Source organism: Salvelinus namaycush, chromosome 5 (genome assembly GCF_016432855.1).
Source record: "Salvelinus namaycush isolate Seneca chromosome 5, SaNama_1.0, whole genome shotgun sequence".
Lineage (NCBI taxonomy): Eukaryota > Metazoa > Chordata > Actinopteri > Salmoniformes > Salmonidae > Salvelinus > Salvelinus namaycush.
The window spans coordinates 27748873-27762059 of record NC_052311.1 but is presented as its reverse complement, the minus strand read 5'-3'; positions in this window follow the sequence as shown (position 1 = coordinate 27762059).

The following is a 13187-nucleotide window of genomic DNA, read 5'->3' as shown; positions in this document are numbered from 1 at the left end:
CTAAATTACTTCAATGCTCGCTTCGAGGCAAGTAACACTGAAGCATGCATGAGAACATCAGCTGTTCCAGATGACTGTGTGATCACGCTCTCTGTAGAAAATGTGAGTAAGACATTTAAACAGGTCAACATTTACAAGGCCGCAGGGCCAGACGGATTACCAGGAAGTGTACTCCGAGCATGCGCTGACCAACTGGCAAGTGTCTTCACTGACACTTTCAACCTGTCCCTGACTGAGTCTGTAATACCAACATGTTTCAAGCAGACCACCATAGTCCCTGTACCCAAGAACACTAAGGTTACCTGCCTAAATGACTACTGACGCGTAGCACTCACGTCTGTAGCCATGAAGTGCTTTGAAAGGCTGGTCATGGCTAACATCAACACCATTATACCAGAAACCCTAAACCCACTCCAATTTGCATACCGCCCCAATAGATCCACAGGTGATGCAATCTCTAATGCACTCAACACTGCCCTTTCCCACCTGGACAAAAGGAACACCTATGTGAGAATGCTATTCATTGACTACAGCTCAGCATTCAACAACATAGTACCCTCAAAGCTCATCACTAAGCTAAGGACCCTGGGACTAAACACCTCCCTCTGCAACTGGATCCTGGACTTCCTGACGGGCCGCCCCCAGGTGGTAAGGCTGGGTAACAACACATCCGCCACGCTGATCCTCAACACGGGGGCCCCTCAGGGGTGTGTGCACAGTCCCCTCCTCTACTCCCTGTTCACTCATGACTGCATGGCCAGCTACGACTCCAACACCCTCATCAAGTTTTCTGATGACACAACAGTGGTGGGCCTGATCCCCAACAATGATGAGACAGCCTATAGGGAGGAGGTCAGAGACCTGGCTGTGTGGACCAGGACAACAACCTCTCCCTCAACATGATCAAGACTAAGGAGATGATTGTGGACTACAGGAAAAGGAGGACCGAGCACGCCCCCATTCTCATTGACGGGTTGTAGTGGAGAAGGTTGAGAGCTTCAAGTTCCTTGGTGTCCACATCACCAACAAACTATCATGGTCCAAACACACTAAGACAGTCGTGAAGAGGGCACTGCCTGGTATGGCAACTGCTCGGCCTCCGACTGCAAGGCACTACAGAGGGTAGTGCGTACGGCCCAGTATATCACTGGGGCCAAGCTTTCTGCCATCCAGGACCTCTATACCAGGCGGTGTCAGAAGAAGGCCCTAAAATTGTCAAAGACTCCAGCCACCTTAGTCATGGACTGTTCTCTCTGCCACCGCACGGCAAACGGTACCGGAGTGCCAAGTCTATGTCCAAAAGGCTTCTTAACAGCTTCTGCCCCCAAGCCATAAGACTCCTGAGCAGCTAATCAAATGGCTACCCAGACCCCTCTTTTACACTGCTGCTACTCTCTGTTTATTATCTATGCATAGTCACTTTAACTCTACCTACATGTACATAGTACCTCAATTACCTCGACTAACCGGTGCCCCCGCACATTGACTCTGTACCGGTACCCACTGTATATAGCCTTGCTATTGTTATTTTACTGTTACTGTTTAATTATTTGTTTCTTTTATTTTCAATTTTTTACTTATCTATTTTTTACTTAACACTTTTTTTTCTTAAAACTTCTGGAAACATTGTTGGTTAAGGGCTTGTAAGTAAGCATTTCACTGTAAGGTCTGCTACACCTGTTGTATTCGGCGCATGTGACAAATAAGATTTGACTTGTGGTATCTTTCCATGGTTCTAAATCAATAGCTGTTTAGTGGCCCGAAAATGTCAGAAACATTAGCTTGCTTGACCATGCTGTAGGTTTGTTACATGTAGAATGCTTCATGGACTTCACTGGACAGAGATTGCTCTCTGGTTTTGTGATGAAACAAAGGTGTGGTTGATTTTATTCTGCCACTCTGTCTTCTTATTGTCTCAGCCATAGGCCGATATATCACGGTGTCAAGGCATATGAACTAACTGGTTATAGAGCAAACAATGCAATTATTACAACACATAGGTTGTAATATGGCAATTTTTGGGGGGCTTGGCTTCCCCAGTGATTTTACCCACGCACCACTACCGCGTACGCATCATATGCACAAATGAGCTGATGACTGAATGAATCAACATGTTATGCTTAATCTCTGCAACTCATTGTTCATAAAGCAATAGGTTAAGCCTGGATGTTTAAATCAGAGTACATTTCCTAAAATACTTTTACGCTTGTTAGACAAAAGACTCTTTCTCGGGAACAAGTCTTTTAGTTTGGTCAGGGCAGAAACTAAATTCCAATGTTTTGCAGAGTTATTTTTTTCTTCCGGATTCTCCTTTTCCAAATTTGAGATTTCTGCTGTGCAAGGTTTGGCAGGTACATAAACAGAGCAGGTTACCTGAAAATGAGAGAACGATTGTTTGGAAGGCCTTGTGGGATTAGAACTGTCTGGACACACTGCTGTACGCTGTACAGCCAATAGCAGATCAATAACACTTCAATATCAACTACACCCAGCCACAGCCTCGCTCCGCCCGCTACCAAGCACCAAACAACATGAAATGAAATATCATTTGATGTTTTTTAGGACAAATGATTGAAGTGTGCCTTGGGCTTAGAATAGTATCTGGTACTGGTAGGACGGGAGAAATTAAATAGGTCACCAGTTGCTTAACGACTTATGATTATATACAGTATATACAGTATAATATAGTTTAAAACATTTGTTGCTGGAACTGTGGGGAAAGTTTATGGCTAGTGATACTGATCTGAATTCAGACTTATTGCCGTACTATTTCTATATACAGTATATAACTGACTTATTTCGGGGGCTCTAGTGCTGGGCCTGTGCACTTAAGGCCAGGAGTGGAGGCGAGGTCTGGACAGCAGCATGGGGCAATTTTACTGCTGCTCCAAAATGAAACAAACAGGCTTTATTTGCCCTTTTCTACTGAGACGCAGGGAAATTATTATCCACAAAGTGCAGCAATAAAGAATTGATTTTCCAGCCATGATGAATCCAGCATGTTACAGCTGAGGCTACCATTCTGACTCAGGCCCTGACTGTTTTATGGGCGCTGATGGGAGAGGAGAGAAAGAGGAAGGGGAAATTGGATCCTGCGAGAAATCCTGGCCACTCACTGGATACTTGATGAAAGCCATATCCTCAGAAATTGATATTAAAAGTGGGTATGAAGATTGTGGAACAATATGTAAAACTAACTTGAAATGACTTGCTGCTGCAAATGCATCTGGTCAGATAAGCAGCTTGATACTACCTTTCTCCCCTGCTATAATAGTTGCATGTAAAGCTGCAAACCGACGAACAACAGAGCGAGTGTGAAATCAAGAATGTTTTAAATGTCAAGGACTTGCTGGGTCAATCAAATCAACAGGCAGAACTTAACACCCAGCTGCAAGTTAGCTCTGAATGTCTTAAAACGCTATTAATGGGAGGTTACATACACCTGTGTGTTAAAACAAACTTGCTTGTAACCAAAAACCCAGAAGAATAAACCGTCAGATCAGTTGATCTCCTGTTGTTACTGTGTCAAACGAGTTAGATACCAGACAGCTGCGGCTAGATTCTCTACTCCTGGCCCCAATGAAATATCGACCTATCAGGAACATTGCAAATAGCAAAGCTGGTAATTAATCAAAAATATTTATTGTAAGAATATAAACCCAGTGAATTGTAAAAAACTTGATTCCAATAAACTTGAGTAGAGTATAGTTCAGTACAGGAAAGTAGAGTACTAGTTCAGTATAGTTCAGTACAGTAGAGTAGAGTACTCTAGATTAGATTAGTTTATTAGTCACATGCACAGGGTCACAGATGTAATTGCAGCGTACAGTGAAATTCTTAAGCTCCAAGCTCAAACAGTGCAGATCTCTTCTTATATTAGCTAAAATAATGGGCAACTGGGCATTTTTATACATGACCCTAAGCATGATGGGATGTTTTAATTGCTTAATTAACTCAGGAACCACTTGTGCGGAAGCACCTGCTTTCAATATACTCTGTATCCCTCATTTACCCAAGTGTTTCCTTTATTTTGGCAGTTACCTGTCATTTGTAATTTGACACACAGTACCTTGATGAGACCATCATTTTATGAAATTATTGATTATATTAACTCAATCTTCTTCAGCTTGATTAACATAACAATTTTAGATGTAGACAGTTCAGGAATACTTTATTTTCCCCTTTTGATAAGAAATGACCATACTGTATTAAGACACGTTTTTAATAATGGATTAAATGAATTGAAAATGAAAAGTAAGTGTACCAACACAAACTTTACATTAATCAAATGTGTAGAGTAAATTGCCACAGTAGATTCTCTCTGGTAAACGAGGAAACACCTAATTTCAGTTGTACAGAATGATTGTCAAATAGTTCAATCCGTGCTTAGTCTGTTCAAATATTAGGTTTCATTTATACCGAAGATAATACCCACCGTTTGAAAAACGTGTCAGCAACCAGTACTTAAAGTTAACACTGACATTAGGGAGGGTTGATATGGTGACCAATAGTGGTTGCAATTGAGGCTTGATGAATGCTAACTGCAGGCGATCTCATACATGTAGATGGTTTTAATTAGAGATCACCTCGTGTTGAGACAATGCTCAATGTTGGTTGCAATTGACCCGGTTTGTTTTCCGTACAAACACCTCCTCAAAGCTCTGTGTTTGAATAAGCTCCTGTCAAGAGGCTGTTGCACACACCCCACTGTCACCCTATCCAAGCAAGTTTGTGTCCAAGTACCACATTGTTTCAAAAGGACCTCACTGGGGACACAACAAGGCAGGGCCTTGGACACACATGCTCTCTCAGACCAAGCCCTTTCACGCCCAAGCTAAACGTTTAGCCACTCCGGCTAATGAACTGCTGTGAAAGAGAGAACATCAAAGGGAGGCTGAGTTTGGACGCTCCCTCTCCGCCCCTTCAGGTCCTAGAGGTCACCCCTCTTGCAGAGAGAAGCTAGGACATCCCGGTCCCAGACCTCTGGACGCTAACCCCTAACCCCTGCCAGAGCAGTTCAAAGCCCAGCTAACAGAGGGATGCGCTGCTGTCCCCGAACAAAAACAGACATCAAAGAGCCAGTTGGAAAAAGAGAGAAGGAGAAAAAACGAATATAGGCAGCACTGATATCAAATTCCCTCTTATTTCTGTGATGCGTATTAAATAAGCTACACTACATTACCAAAATTATGTGGACACCTGCTCGTCGAACATCTCATTCCAAAATCATCGGCATTAATATGGAGTTGGTTGCCCCTTCTGGGAAGGATTTCCACTAGATGTTGGAACATTGCTGCGGGGACTTGCTTCCATTCAGCCACAAACGTTAGTGAGGTCAGGCACTGATGTTGGGCGATTAGGCCTGGCTCGCAGTCGGCGTTCCAATTCATCCCAAAGGTTCTCGATGGGGTTGAGGTCAGGGATCTGTGCAGGCCATTCAAGTTCTTCCACACCGATCTTGACAAACCATTTCTGTATGGACCACGCTTTGTGCACAGGGGAATTGTCATGCTGAAACAGGAAAGGGTCTTCCCCAAACTGTTGCCACAAAGTTGGAAGCACAGAATTGTCTAGAATGTAATTGTATGCTGTAGCGTTAAGATTTCCCTTCATTGGAACAAAGGGGCCTAGCCCGAACCACGAAAAACAGTCCCAGACCATTATTCCTCCTCCACCAAACTTTACAGTTGGCACTACGCAGTGGGGCAGGTAGCGTTCTCTTGGCATCCGCCAAACCCAGATTTGTCCATCACACTGCTCCAGAGTCCAATGGCGGCGAGATTTACACCACTCCAGCCGACACTTGGCATAGCGCATGATGATCTTAGGCTTGTGTGCGGTTGCTCGGACATGGAAACCCATTTTATGAAGCTCTTCAGCACTCAGCGGTCCCGCTCTGCCAGCTTGTGCGGCCTACCACTTCGCGGCTGAGACGTTGCTTGTAGACGTTTCCACAGCACTTACAGTTGGCAGCTCTAGCAGGGTAAAAAATTTACAAACTGACTTGTTGGAAAGGTGGAATCCTATGACGGTGCCACGTTGAAAGTCACTGAGCTCTTCGTTAAGGTCATTCTACTGCCAATGTTTGTCTATGGAGATTGCATGGTTGTGTGCTCAATTTTATATACCTGTCAGCAATGGGTGTGGCTGAAATAACCAAATCCACTAATTTGAAGGGGTGTCCACATGCTTTTGTATATATAGTGTATATTCCAGAAGAATAAAATGAATCTGTGTTGTCATGGGTCAAAAGGGCCCTTGCTGTGCCGCAGTCTCCTCGGGCACTTGAGGAGAATTATGTGATTAAACAGACCTGAGCATTCTGGACACAGGCAGGCAGGCGAAGCGTAGAGAAGAATGCCTCTGTCCCCCCCATAATGCCCCTAATGAAGTGGCTGGTGGGTCCTTCAGGCCAGGCCAGGGCCGCCAGGCAGCCTGTTCACAATCTGTCTAATGACGGCGCCCTAGGAACGGGGGCTGGGGCTTCTGAGGCCTACTATGGGCTGCCAAGCCAAGCGCACCAGCGCTTCCCAATGAGCCACAAAGGGAGATCACAGGGCCCATTGTGGCCAGGCACAGGAGCTTAGCACTCATCAAGCCCAATAAACCTGTCTGGAGTCAGGCTGGGACACTCCCCTCTGCCGTCCCTCCGCCAAGGGCCCCGCACCCACCTTCACCCGCTCACTCACTCATTACAACATCAGGGTGACATGCCCTTATCACCCACTCAACAACGTCTTCTCACCTTCCCTTTCTGTGGTTCTAGCAACATTGTAGGTTAACATCTGAGGCTTATTTCTCTGGTGTTGTGTATTGTGTAGTATAGACAGTATATGTGTGTATGTGCATACACTGGGGGTGTTAACTTGCCCGCCCTTTTTGCCTCCATTTTAAACAGGGGCCGCTCCCCCTGTCCTCCACCGCCGCCCGGAGTCCTCTGCCAAACGTATGCAAATAAGACCGGCCACAATGGTGCCCACAGCTGCACACAGCCGGCCAAAGACAGAGGGCGCAGCGGCCGTCCCTTTCATCTGTAACCCATGATCCCCTCTCAGCGACACATCATGTTCACCCCCAACACTGGCCCTGAAAGAGAAACGTCCCCCTCCCGTCCTCCACCCTCCCCCAGACCCCCCCCCCCCCCCCCCCCCACCCCCACTGCTCTGCTCTATACTCACAGACGGATGAGACTGTGGCCTTGGCTGTAGCTTTGGACAGAAGGGTCCTAATCTGCTGCTGCTCTGCTTTCTCCAAACTGACCCACTCACATACCTCCACCCACTCCATGGCCCTCGGGTTCTGTAGAGGCAAAGCGAAAGAGGAAATGCGAAGAAAAGTAAACCATTTCTTCCCCCTCTTCAACACTTTTCCTCCCTTGTCATTCTTTAGGGTAATATGACTGTGCGGAGCAGAGAAGGAGGGGGTGTTGGAGAGAGAGAGAGAGAGAGTTGGAGAGAAAGAGAGAGGGAGAGAGAGAGGGGTAGCTAAAGAACATGATTGCTTTAATCTCGGCGCTGGCCGCAGCGCGCCCCCTTTCATAAAGCGGCTCTCCGGACCCGGGCCCCTTCTCTCCTCGCCCTCCGCATTGTTCTCACATGAAAATCAATTCCCTTGAAGACCCTCCTTAATCCCGTCTTTGGCATCAACAATGGCCACTTGTGCACGGCCCTGATGGACTAAGAGCCGGGATGATGCGGCTGTCTGCTCTCATTCCAGGCCTATTCAGGTAATGGCGGCCCAGATCACTTTGTAGTGCCAAGTGCAGGAGCGGACAGGAAGAGGTTTGCGATCATAATTTCCTGCGCAGCGTTGGCCCGGCCAGTCACCCGACGGATCCAAAACACTTTTAATTAGGCCCGACAACCACAGACATTACAGACCAACCGGTAACAATGAACGGTCCCTTTTGAACGGGTCTCAGCCTCTGTCCCCACTGAGCCCAGATAGACAGAATATACAGGACCATGATCACACTAATAACAATCACCTCACCAACCAACAGTCACATGGTCCACTAGACCAGTGGTTTCTCTACTGTTATGTCTCATACGTCCCTATTTGCAGGGATACAGAGCTATGTCAACAGGTGTGGTGGTCAACTACTTTTCTGTAGGCATTGTTTTGTAGATTGCTAAAGTCTAAAGAGCATGTCAATCATTTTCGTTAGTGAGCTCGCCAACAAAAATGTCAAGCGATCAAAGCTGCATTTAAAAAAAAGAAAGAGCCCAAATCTCTCTGCAGTCGTCTTTTCATAATCCTGTTTGTGTTTCAGGTAGCGATTCTGATGTACAAGTACCTGCCATGCCTTCAGTGGGCTGAGGACTGTCGGGTATTGGTTTTCAACAGGCTACGGACGTCTGGTCTGCTGATCTTATTGGATTCATACATCAAACCATGGCGCAGGTTGGTTCTGCGACCCCTGGACTCCAGAAAAGATGCTTTGATGCCAGCCCCCCCCCCCCACCCCCAAGTCTCCAAAGCCCAACAGGGGAAGGCAACAGAGAGCTACATCACAGCAACAATCCCCCTTAATTACAGTCAGAGTCCATATCTAAAAAAGATGATCAGGAATACAAAGGCTTGAGTCTACAGAGGAGTTTTCATGACCCGTCCCGCTCCATACCTTTTCTGTGTCTGACAAAGAGAAGGAACAAAGGCGGAACCCTACTGATTGAAAACGAGCAGAACAGTGAAACAACAGGACACAGCTGATCGCTCATGCATGGCTGGGATTAGGGATAATAGTAGAAAGAGCACGGAGGAGAAAGAGCACAACAAAAGAAACAGGGGACTGACAAACTTTTTTCTCTTCCTTTTTGAGGTGAAAGGGATAGAAAAAAAGAAAAGATCTCTGGTCATATGAAAAGATATAGAAAGAAAGGAAGATACACAATGAGAGGCAATAGTCCTTTTTAGCCTCTGTACACCTCCTCCACTCCCTTCTCCTTTTAACCGGCAACATGACAGATGAAGACCAAGGTCCCTGATGAGCAACATGAGACAAACACTCCAGGTGATCAAAATGTATTGTTTATTACCGTATTACTATTAATTTATGAATTATTTACACACGGCGAGTGTTGCCATGTGAACCATCTTTTATGTGAATTTTTTTTATGGCACAAGAATGGAATATTGCGATTCTGGTTGACCAACTGGCTTGTGAAAGTCTTCAATGCCACACCAGCTAACAAGACAGCAGTCTTTCCCTTTCACGGCACTAAGTGGAAATCATCCAACGACACTTTGCACGCCTAGCCTGGCTTTGGCCTTGGTCCAAATTGCACTCTATTATTTTTAGTCTCCCTCATAAAAAACAAGGGGAAACGAAGGAGAGATTCGAATCTGTGTCTTTGGGTTTTCCTCGTTGGAGTGTGTGGATGTAAATGTGGCGAGGTGATGGGTACTCCTCTATGGGTCCAGGCTCTCTGAAGTGGTACACCATCATGCCCATTTCGTTTTGGGATGGGCTTGAATACTGCTAGAGAACGCTGAGAGGAGATGGTGGTAATGGGAGACTATGGTGAAATAGAACACTACGCTAATTAGATAGGCATCGTTTCCCCCCCCCCCCCCCCCCCCCAGGAAGTGTGGGGATAATTCAGACAATGCTGACGCCCACGCACACTTACTCCTGAAACATGTGGGGAATTGTGTAAGTGTTGCAGAGTCTGGGTCAGCACTGTTTTACTAGGCTCTGTATTTAACACAGAGAAAAATGTGGAGCTGGCTTCCTCGCAACGCCTGAAGCTACTGAGTCATTACTAGTGTACCAAAGAGAGTATACAGTATTACACAGAGGAATAGGATCATCCACAGCCATACTGTAGAAACAGCAACCACAATGGATGAAAAATCCACATATTAGAGACTCTGGAGTTGACTTTGCATTAGAAATAGCAGCGAACCCACCAACTGTTCTCACACTACGGCTCACTGCTCTCTCATTTTGATGTTCACTCATTTGAGTTTATTTCCCTCAGCTCTTAAAAAAAGAACTTTTTCTCAAGAAAAAGGCCCATCATTCCAGAGGGACTGTTGCTGTGTTGTACCACCCCCGACTCTCTCTCGCCGAGTCGCCCAGCCACCTAATCGCCATGACTGGCTGACCTATGGGCCGGCCCCCCTCTGTGATTTACAGCCTTTCACTGGCTTGACCTCTGCCTCCTCTGTCTCCCTACAGACACCCTGTTCATGTGAGTAGGCTACTGTTGAAGTGCTGATAAGCCTCCCCGACGTATTACCCTGGCTCAGCTTGTCAAACCCTCTCTAGATGGCACAATGCAGCCAGTGGTTCATTAACCTTCCACCCCCACCACCTCCACCACCTCCACCACATTCTTCAAGCCAGCTTCCCCTCTGGCCTGGAGCTATAGGTAGGCCAGGTTAAAGCCATACAGGGCCTAATGTAGTGTGCCATGGTGGTGGAGGCTGAATGCCACCACATGTGGGGATGATTGCAGTGCTGGAAGTGGCGCAGACTGGCAGGGGACCCAGGGAGGTTTGGTGGGACACAGTTGGGGACACCGGCAGTAGCATTCCCAGAGGCCTTTGTGTGTAGCCACTCAGTGGGGCTCAGCAAAGCCCCCAGCGGCCAGGTCGCGCACGTTTGGGGCCCAATGAAATATAAGCAGCTGGGGGTCAGCCTCTCTTAATCTTCAATTAAAGAGCCCCCCATTCATTGTCTTAGCTCGACACTGACAATAAGACAGGTCAGAGAAACGGTGTCGGACTGACTTCTAGATTGGTTTTGAAATGTTGCCGTACAAGGAACACAAATCTCTGTCTGAACTTGGGGTCCATCTTGGTAAGTGGATAAGAAGGACAATGTTGTTTTGGTTCTGGGGATTTCTTCAAAACTCCCTCAGTTCACTCCCAAGACTGAACCTCTTACCCAACACAACCTCATCCTCCCTCCCCCCCTTCAGAGAAACACAGTAGCCAGAGTAATACAGGGCTTCCTCTTAGGGGGGCAGTTAATCACCTCTGAGCAAACATGTGTGTGCTGGACCGTGAAGGCACCATCTCTCACACACACTTTTATAATGAACCTTGTTTTACACCGTCTCTGCTGCCCGACGTGTCCTCCGACACATCCCACACAGCCCACTGAAGAGATTGCTTTTCTGTGATTGCCTGCAATTGGGAGAGGAAAACATACTTTCGAGGCGGAAGAAGAGATGATCAGACGAGAGGAATAACAGGTTTCGACTCCTCGTTCAGCAAACAATTTCTACTGACAAGAAAAGCCCCTTAGGTAGCCTAGCAGTTAAGAGCGTTGGGCCTGTAACCGAAAGGTCGCTGGATCGAATCCCCTGACCTCACTAGGTGAAGAATCTGTTGATATGCCCCTGAGCATGGCATTTAACCCTAATCGCTGCTCCTGTAAGTCTCTCTGGATAAGAGCTGCTGCTAAAATGTACATGCTCTCATTTAGAGTTGCCAGCCAGAGCAAGGCCCACTTCTCTTTTCATGCCAGTGTTTCCGACTCCTAGACTACAAAGGTCAACAGTTATTATTTGTTGACTTGTTTGACTATGGCTAATGAAATCCCCAGCGCCATCATAATAAGACTAGTCCGTAACCTCCTACCCAATGAAGTGAGATTTACTCTATTTTCTCACAGACAAACAAAAACAACACAACAAAGAGCGAGGGTTCATAAAGGAGTTTTGGGCAGATGGGTCACATGCTGTCCATTGAGAGTCCACCCCATCAAGCCCATTCACTGGCCTCTATAAAACCGACAGGCTGCTTAAATACCTGACATCAGAAAGGAAGCAAAAACAAAGAGGAGAGTGAGGGAACAACAGATTAAATAAATAAGGCAGCCTCTGTGACTGATGTGTATGCATGGTGCTGGAGAGTCACTGACAATTAAAGAAATGTGGATCCGGTCACAAAAGGGGTCTGGAAAATACTGAATGTTGCCTCGAGCCCCAAATTCCCCAAGCCTTTCTCTCGGGATTGAAGGAGGCTTGCTGGGCACATTTTTTATGCCGTTCCCGCTTGGACCCCCTTTAGAGTCTTTGTCTGTGCTCTGAGTCCATGGGAAAAGTCAATCACAGACACTTGGCGGTGCACAGCTCCACCGCTTCATGCACCAGCTCGTACTGTTGGAGTCCTCACAGCTTCTCCTGTTGACATTGTTACTCATAATTACAAAAGGGTATCTCCATTTAATAAAAGTAGTAGGATAGTATTTTTCCCATCCCACACACTGAGTATGATGTTACTCACACATGAGCCGGCAAATATGGCGGCATCAAAAGTGGAAAGGAGAAGAAAGATAAATACTGGCCGGCGATTAAAATCAAGATTTATGCAGCCCAATTTTCCTTACGAGAGAAAATTCAGCGGCGTTGGTTAGCTGACTCCATTTGATCTGCGCTGAGAAAAGAGATGCTTGAACCTTGGGGGCCTGTGAATACAGCCTAATGCATTGGCATAAACAGTCAATTATGTTGTAAATTGCAGCGAGAGGAGCAAAGAATTTTGACAAATTAATAAAGTCAGTCAAACACACAAAAGAATGGTGCAAATAAACAAGTTGCGAGCGGCGATGGAAAAAGTCGGGTCTATCGACTCAGAAGGCCAATTATAGAAGGCTAATCATACTGGCTGTGCAATAGTTCAGTGCAGTTCAGTCAGAAGAGACAGGGAAAATGACATGACCCCAAACTATGCTCCAACAACACAACAACACTGACACAGGCATTCTCTAGGAGAACAGAAAGCATCAAGAATATAACAATGCATCCCCACTCTTCATCTGTCTCTCTCTCTCTCTCTCTCTCTCTCTCTCTCTCTCTCTCTCTCTCTCTCTCTCTCTCTCTCTCTCTCTCTCTTGCTCTCTCCATCTCTCTCTGCCTCTTGCTCTCTCTCTCCATCTCTCTCTCTCTCTCTGCCTCTTGCTCTCTCTCTCCATCTCTCTCTCTCTGCCTCTTGCTCTCTCTCTCCATCTCTCTCTCTTGCTCTCTCTCTCCATCTCTCTCTCTCTTGCTCTCTCTCTCTTGCTCTCTCTCTCTTGCTCTCTCTCTCTTGCTCTCTCTCTCTTGCTCTCTCTCTCTTGCTCTCTCCATCTCTCTCTGCCTCTTGCTCTCTCTCTCCATCTCTCTCTCTCTCTCTGCCTCTTGCTCTCTCTCTCCATCTCTCTCTCTCTGCCTCTTGCTCTCTCTCTCCATCTC